This window comes from Marmota flaviventris, chromosome 13 (assembly GCF_047511675.1).
Source record: "Marmota flaviventris isolate mMarFla1 chromosome 13, mMarFla1.hap1, whole genome shotgun sequence".
Taxonomy (NCBI): Eukaryota; Metazoa; Chordata; class Mammalia; order Rodentia; family Sciuridae; genus Marmota; species Marmota flaviventris.
In genome coordinates, this window is record NC_092510.1 from 3,026,569 (window position 1) to 3,034,368 (window position 7,800).

General features: G+C 33.0%; 1 pseudogene; it reads left to right on the top strand.

Moving 5' to 3' along the window:
* The first annotated feature begins 3,345 nt into the window (after positions 1–3,345).
* Positions 3,346–4,303, top strand: LOC139701589 (zinc finger protein 678-like; annotated as a pseudogene).
* The last annotated feature ends 3,497 nt before the right edge of the window (positions 4,304–7,800 follow it).

Here is a 7,800-nt window from a genome sequence, read left to right on the forward strand (position 1 = left end):
TGCCTAAGAGTGTTCAATCAACTGACACATATTGAGTGATTTTTGAAAATCCCTACCACTTTTGACTTCAAATATTTATTCCATGTTGGTTAAAAAATAACTATCACTTAAATATTTATTAACCTTTTTTTAATCCATAAAATTGGTCTATCCAACATAATATCCCATTTGTGATTAAGACCAGGGATTCTATAAGTCTACAATAGTTTCAAAATATTTTCAAAGTCTTATGCTTTGTAATTACCATTTTGCTTCACTGTATTTCCCTTTTCAGTAAGTGGGGATTGATGTCTCTTAGTATGACAGTGATTCTTGGTTTTCATTCAACTCTCTCAATGTTTTCTTTATGTGTTTGGGAAGTAGCATGTTTGTTGTGAATGTATTTACTCTTAATTCAGAACCTAGGGAAAGGTTCCTTTACTCTATTTTGCCTCTTTTCAAAGGTTATTTTTAAATTTAAAACGTCTTCTATGTCCTATTACTGTCTTAAACTATATTTTGTGTACAGTAATTTAGACAGCCCAGATTGTGTTTGGTCACCTTTTTATGTGTCCTTTTTATATCCTCTTGCTTTTCGTATGTGTGTGTCCTTAGATTTAGAGTATCCTGTGGACTACCAACAGTTGTAATTTTTAGAGTTAATTCAGATAGCCAAGGTTTGTTTTGATCAGAATTTTGTAATCTTGCATTTGTCAACAAAAAAAATCTAAAAACTGAATTATCTCCTTCGCATACTTTGTATGAGTTTCAACTTGACTTCACTTTATTAAAAAAATGAATATAGTTATGTGTCCTTTCAAAATTATATTATTGTTACAGATATATATGCCTATTTACAGTTTTGTTTTTATGCTTTTGTCTTTCAAATTCTATTGCAAAATTACAAATTTTGTGACCCATCATTACAATACAATAGAATTGTTTGTGCCAAGACATGTTTAAAATTTTATATGACTTGTTTTGCTGTGCACACTTACATTTTAGTATGAAGAATTTCCTTTAGTACTTTGTGGAGAACAGCTAGTGTTCCTGAGTAGTGTGTGCGTTTTTATATCTTTAAAGTCATCATTTTCCTTCTCTTTTGAAATATAGTAGCTGTGAATATAATGTCTTGGCTGATAATTTTATTCTTTCCTTTTTTGAAAATAGCTCTGAATTCCTTTCTGTGTTTTGAAGTTTCAACTAAGGATTTCACAATTATATATTTACACATTTCTAGGTGACCCATCTTTTTCTCTTGGATGCTCTCAATATTCTGAGTTTAAAAACTTAGTTTAATACCTGCTTTAAGTTTTTACAACTTGGCTATAATTGAGTTGCTTGGATGTTTTATTTTTCCTGTTTTCTGAGATGTGTTTATTAGTACTAGAAAGAGAACTTAAGGATTATTTGCCACTTTTCTTTTTTTTTTTTTTTTTTCATTTTACATTGTCTGGCCTTGAAATTTTTATCCTTCTGGCTCAACCTCCTATGTTGCTGTGTACAACCACCCTTGACATTTTCTAAAGAAATTCTTTTGACACACATTTTCTTCTTATTACTATTAACAATTCTTGACTAATTTTTATTCTGTTTTTGTGTGTTGGTTTAGTTCAGTAAACTTCTTTTAAATGATAATTTGCTATTCCCTTGGATTAATTCATAACTTTTCTTACAGTTGACTTAGCTGTGTTGTTTTCTGGTGGTAAGCAGGAACCCCTTTTTGAACAGTCCCCACATATTTGCACGTTTCATATTCTTTTTAATGAAGCAGAAGAAAGTTGATAAATTTTTAAAATATATTGTGAAGGAGGAAAGGCTTTGTATAACACAATGTATTTTCCTCTACTGTATTACTCTTCACAGTAATGTACTCATCTTGGACACTGTGAACAGTAAGATGATTTGAAAATTTCTCAAAGTATTTTTCTGTGTACATTTTTTTTATTCATATATATTTCTGCCGTAATGATGGACTTGGATTTAATAATCCACTCCCCCACTGATGTTCCTTAATTGCTGTAGTTTCCTATGATTTCAAAATATACTCAGCCCAGTACAGTAAGTAAACATGATTTTTTTTATTTATTTTTTTATTCATTCCAGCATGACTTCTCATCATTCTCGAGAAATTTTACCAGAGCAGGGAATAAAAGAGAGAGAGAGAGAAGATATGGAAAGTGTGACTTTTACTATTTACAACTAAGGAAACAATGGGAAAATATAGGTGAGAGTAAAGTTCAAAATCATATTATAATGGAGAAAACCAATTAGTAGTCTGTATTTGTGATAAAAGTTTTATGGCCAAAAGACACCATAAACAATATCTGAAAAAAAGATTAAATCTATTCCAATTAGTATTAAGGAGCTGTGTATATATATATATATATATATATATATATATATATATATATATGAATATATCCACTGCCATTTTTGATGACTATATTTCCTCTGAAAGGAAATGTGGAAAATTTGAAAAGATATCTGGTCCATGCATAAGTTTTTAACTTAGCCAATTATAAATGTAGCACTGAGTTAAACTTCCAGTCAAACATTTGCACACAGATGATATTTAAGAAAAATTTCTAAAAGTCATTCTTTTGAGAGTTTCTTTACAAAATGTCCATTCTTCTGCAACAAAACAGTAATTTATACTTGTGCTCAAATGGACAATATTAAGAATTGTAGAAAGGTTTCTACTTCCCCACTATTGCTCAATGACAATTCTGATACAGATTTCTGGAAAGTGCACTATATAGATAATGCTATAAGTAACACCATTAGCCATGCCTGTACCCTGAGTAATTACCAGTATATTTACATTGGTGATAAAAATTATGAATATAGAGAAACTCCTAGTCATTTTCTAAAAAAAAAAAAATACCAAGATGAAAAATGAGGGAAAGTCTTGCTTCAGTGCTCAAATACTATTACTCATCGAAATATTCATAGTCAAGACAAAACTTGCAAGTGTAAGGTATGTGAAAGGGCTCTTAATCACAGTGCAGAGCTTGCTCAATACAAGAGAATTTATAGAGAATGAGTGCCCTATACTTTTAACTAAAATATCAAAGCATCGGCTTGCTCAACATCTTCTAAACACAGTAGATATTATAACACTGATAAACACTATAAATTGAAAGAAGGTGGAAAAACTTTTAGTGAAACCTTACAACTTGTTAAGCATCAGAGGATGTATACTGAAGAAAAGACCTGTAAATGTAAAAAATGTGGCAAAGCTTTAAAAATTTTTTAACTCTTACTCAACACCAAAAAATTTATTCTGCAGAGAAGACCTACAAATGTGAAGAATGCAACACACTCAAAAACTTTACTCAACATCACAGTGTTCATACAGGAGATATGCCATGCAAATGCAAAGAATGTGACAAAACTTCTAATAAAAGCTCCAATCTTATTTGTCACCAGTGGACAAACACTGAAGAGATGCTCCACATATGTAAACAACTTTGTGAAACTTTTAGTCAAAAACCAAGCCTTAAAAATCACCAGAGAATTCATTCTGGAGAGAATCCCTACTAATGTAAAGAGTGTGGCAAAACTTTTAAAACAAATTCACAGGTTGATTGCCACAATAGGATTCATACAGGAGAGAAGCCCTACAAATGTAAAGTATGTGGTAAAAGTTTTAATACAAACTAGAATCTTGATCGCCACAACAGAATTCATACTGGAGAGAAGCCCTACAAATGTAACGTGTGGCAAGAGTTTTAATCAAAAATCATCACTTACTCAGCACCAGTGAATCCACACTGGAGAGAAGCCATACAAGTGTAAAGAGTGTGGCAAAGCTTTTAATAACATCTCACAGCGTAATAGTCATAAAAAGATTCATACTAGAGAGAAGCCCTACAAATGTAAAGTGTGTGGCAAAAGTTTTAATACAAACTCACATCTCTATTGCCACAACAGGATTCATACTGGAGAGAAGCCCTACAAAAGTAAATTGTGTGGCAAGAGTTTCAGTCAAAAATCATCACTTACTCAGCACCAGCGAATCCACACTGGAGAGAAGCCCTACAAATATAAAGAATGCGACAAAAGTTTTAATCAAAAAATAGTACTTATTCAGCACCTGAGAATCCACACTGGAGAGAAGCCCTACAACTGTAAAGAATGTGGCAAAAGTTTTTACCACAAAGCATCACTTACTCAGCACCAGAGAATCCACACTGGAGAGAAGCCCTACAAATGTAGAGAATGTGACAAAGATTTTAATCAACAATCATCACTTACTCGACACCAGAGAACCCATACTAGAAAGAAGTCCTATAAATGTAAAGAATGGCAAAGCTTTTAAAATTGAAGATCACATTTTACTAAACATTATAGATTTTATACTGGAGAGAAGTTTTACAATGAAAACATTGCTTCAGTGTCTTTAAGGATGAACCAACCCTTATTTCACATTAGTTCAACACTATTTTCCACCAGACATATGATAGCACAGAAATTATATGAATGTAAAATAGGTGACAGAGTCTCCAACAGTTGTTCACACCCTACTCAGCACCTCAGAATTCATACGAGTGAGAGGACATGTGGAAAAAGTTTTGCAAAGCTTTTGGCCATTGATCGAACATTTTTAAAACACTGGAGGATTTATAGCATATAGAAACCCAAAAAATGTGTCCAAGACTGTATTCAAATTTCCGACATTTTTAAATTTCTGACCTCATATCTGTAGCAAATGTGGAGTAGCATTTGTCCAAAGTGTGTACCTTAGATAACAGCAAAATATTTACAAAAACACCTTGACAAATATAAAGATTGTAGTAAGTTTCTTATCTATAGCCCATCCCTTGAAGTATTTGGGACCTAGGTGGAAAAAAAATCATTTAAATGTAGAAAATGGGTAATTGCTTTTGACATTTGCTGAAAATTTTCTTAACACCTTTAGCTGATATTGTAGAAATAAGGAAATACAAGTACAGAATTGTGCATCCCTAAAAGGATATAATTTTAGTATAAATCAACAATTACTAAAGAGTCTCATTTTTCACAACTGGAGAAATAATAATACTCAGAGTTGATTATTTCAGAAGTCTCTTATGATTTATATGAAATTTAAAATTTAAATTTTTAAGAGCCTCTTAAACTTAGGGGCACTTAATCAGTAAACCACATCCTCAGATTTTTTTTCTTTTTTATTTAGTGATAGGTTTTGCTAAGTTGTATAGGGCCTCACTAAGTTATGGAGCCTGACTTGGAACTTGCAAAGCTTCTCACGTCTGTAGGGTCACGGCATGGTCCACCATTCCCGTTTTACAGAGCATTTTTACTTATATTTTATTACAGATGCAATTTGTTACTAAATAAAGTGTGAATTTCTTAATGTTAACCTTGTTGTGCATTTAATGATGTTATTAGGTCACACATCTTCCCCTATTCACTTTGATAATGGATCGATGCAATAGCAAAATATTCTATTGGGTAAATAATGCTATAACATCTCCATTAATTATTTCATATGTTTAATCAAGTATTATTTGGAGAATATTATTTATGTAAATTATATACTCTCTTGTTTGTAATTAAGGGAAATTAAGAGAGTTATAGGAAGGACCTAGGGATACTAAAATAATGCCCAGATGTCCCTAGTTTGAATTATGAGTTTAAAATTTCACCTTATAGAGTAGCAGTGTACCCTAAGGTATCTACAACTCTGGAGAATTATACAAGCTCCCAATCAGGGAGAGGAGAAAGATCCAAGAGACTAGGAGCCAATGTGTGTATTCAGGCAAAAAAGGAGGTTTGCTGAAGGGGAAAATAGTCTTAATGTTTCCTGGGGAATCCACATGGTCCACAGGCCCATCCTGACTCTTAGACTGAAGAAACCATGCAGTTCCTCATGAATTCTATGACGTTCATCACTGAGGTGACTATACTCACCTCTAGTGTAGGAAAAACATCACAATTGGGACACTTCTTTAGTTTTGGATACCCAGTAGAAAAGTAACAGAAACATGTAAAATGATGACTGTAAAAAGAAAAAGACATACTATAGGAGCATTTATGCCCCCACATTTTTTATTTCATTATATATTTTGATTTTGTAGACATTTTGTTCTACTTAATAACTTACAATATAATGTTTGTTATACTTATTGGATTATATGATAGATAGCATGTGTCATGGTCTCCCAGACCCCTGTGCAACCCAGTAATTATAAGATACTATAAACTAACCCTGTTCCTCTTCAGATCTTACAGCTCCAGTAGCCCATGACACCAGAGAGAAACACATTTTTTATTGAAATAAACCTCTACACTCTCATCTACAAGTCTTGTTCAAACAGTAAAAACACAATATTCTCTACATATGTGAGCCTTTTGGGTCAAAAAAACACCACCCACCAACATTTCATTTAACTTTATTTTGGAAAATAAATATTGAAATATAATGATAAATTCTAGGAGAATAATATTCACACCATTCTTTATTCCAAAGGGTAAATATCTAGGTTTCATGCTTATCTCCACATTATTTTATGCAGAAAACTGGCTTCATTTTGCAGGTGAGAGTTTAAACTATTTATATGTCCCAGAGGGAAGATTCAGTACTAGAGGTCTAAGGAAAATACAAAGGTTCTTCCCTTTTTATGTGATTGAATGATGTCTGCAATACTTGATGAAACAGCTAAAGAATGCTGATTTCTCAATGTATCTGTCTTGCTCGCTCACTCATTGGAACCTCAATTTATTTAGTCATCTCAAGGCTATCACTCCCTCCTCTAGGAACTGACCTGCTCTTGGGAGGACTTGGTGTTCTTCAGGGGATCACCAGGTCATGCAAGATGTTAGAATGACGCTTTCTTTGTTCTAACTTGTATTTATTCAGCCCCACTTTAAATACATGTTAGAACCAGAATTCAGACTCTCACCTGTGGAGAGATTCTCTGCCCAGGACTTCTCAGTCAGGACTCTGAAAAGCTCTTTGGTACTCCCCAGTACATAGGATCAGTGTTGGGGTTTTCCTAGTCTGGCAATACAGTTGCCTATGTCTGTTACTTTTGCTTTTTCTCTTGTTTTCATAGTATTACTCAAGGAAACACTGTCTTGTGTGAAGAGAGTGTCTTCCTTATCTATTGGATCTGACCTGCGAAGTTGAGCAGCTGCCCACATACTGAATGTCACAAACACATGTATGTGTTATCTAATCAGTAACTAGTGTATCTTTCAACTGCATGATTTTTTATTGCATGGGGGAGGAAATTGAGAATGCTTTCTTTGAGTGCCCACAGCACTATTCATAGTATTCATAACACTGCTATGTAATATTTCCTCTCTGCTCAACTTGTAAGTATTTTTCTTGTGCTGCTTTGTAAAACAAATAGAAAAGAGTTGTAAACCAAAAATTTTGTGATTATACCTAGTTGCGCAGACTGACTTGGGCAACTCTGTGTACCATTGTTGTTTTGTATGGGCTCAAGGTACTCTTTTATACTTTTATTTAACCTTAATGACATTACCATTCATTGAAGAGTTTTTAACTCACAAACCTTCTCAGTATACAAATTTTCCCTTGTCATTTTTAAAATTTCTTACTCTTTTTAGGTGTACATGATAGTAGAGCAAATTTTGACATATTATACATAGAGTTAAACTCATTTTAGTTAGCATTCCATTCTTGAGGTGTACATGGTGTTGACCTTCCCTGGTGTTGTATTTATCTATAAACATTGAAAAGTTGTGTCTGATTCATTATACTGTCATTTGTATTCAAATTTAGCTTTTCTTCCCTTCAATCCAACTTTGTCTAATCCACTGAATTTCTATTCTCTCCCCCTACCTTGT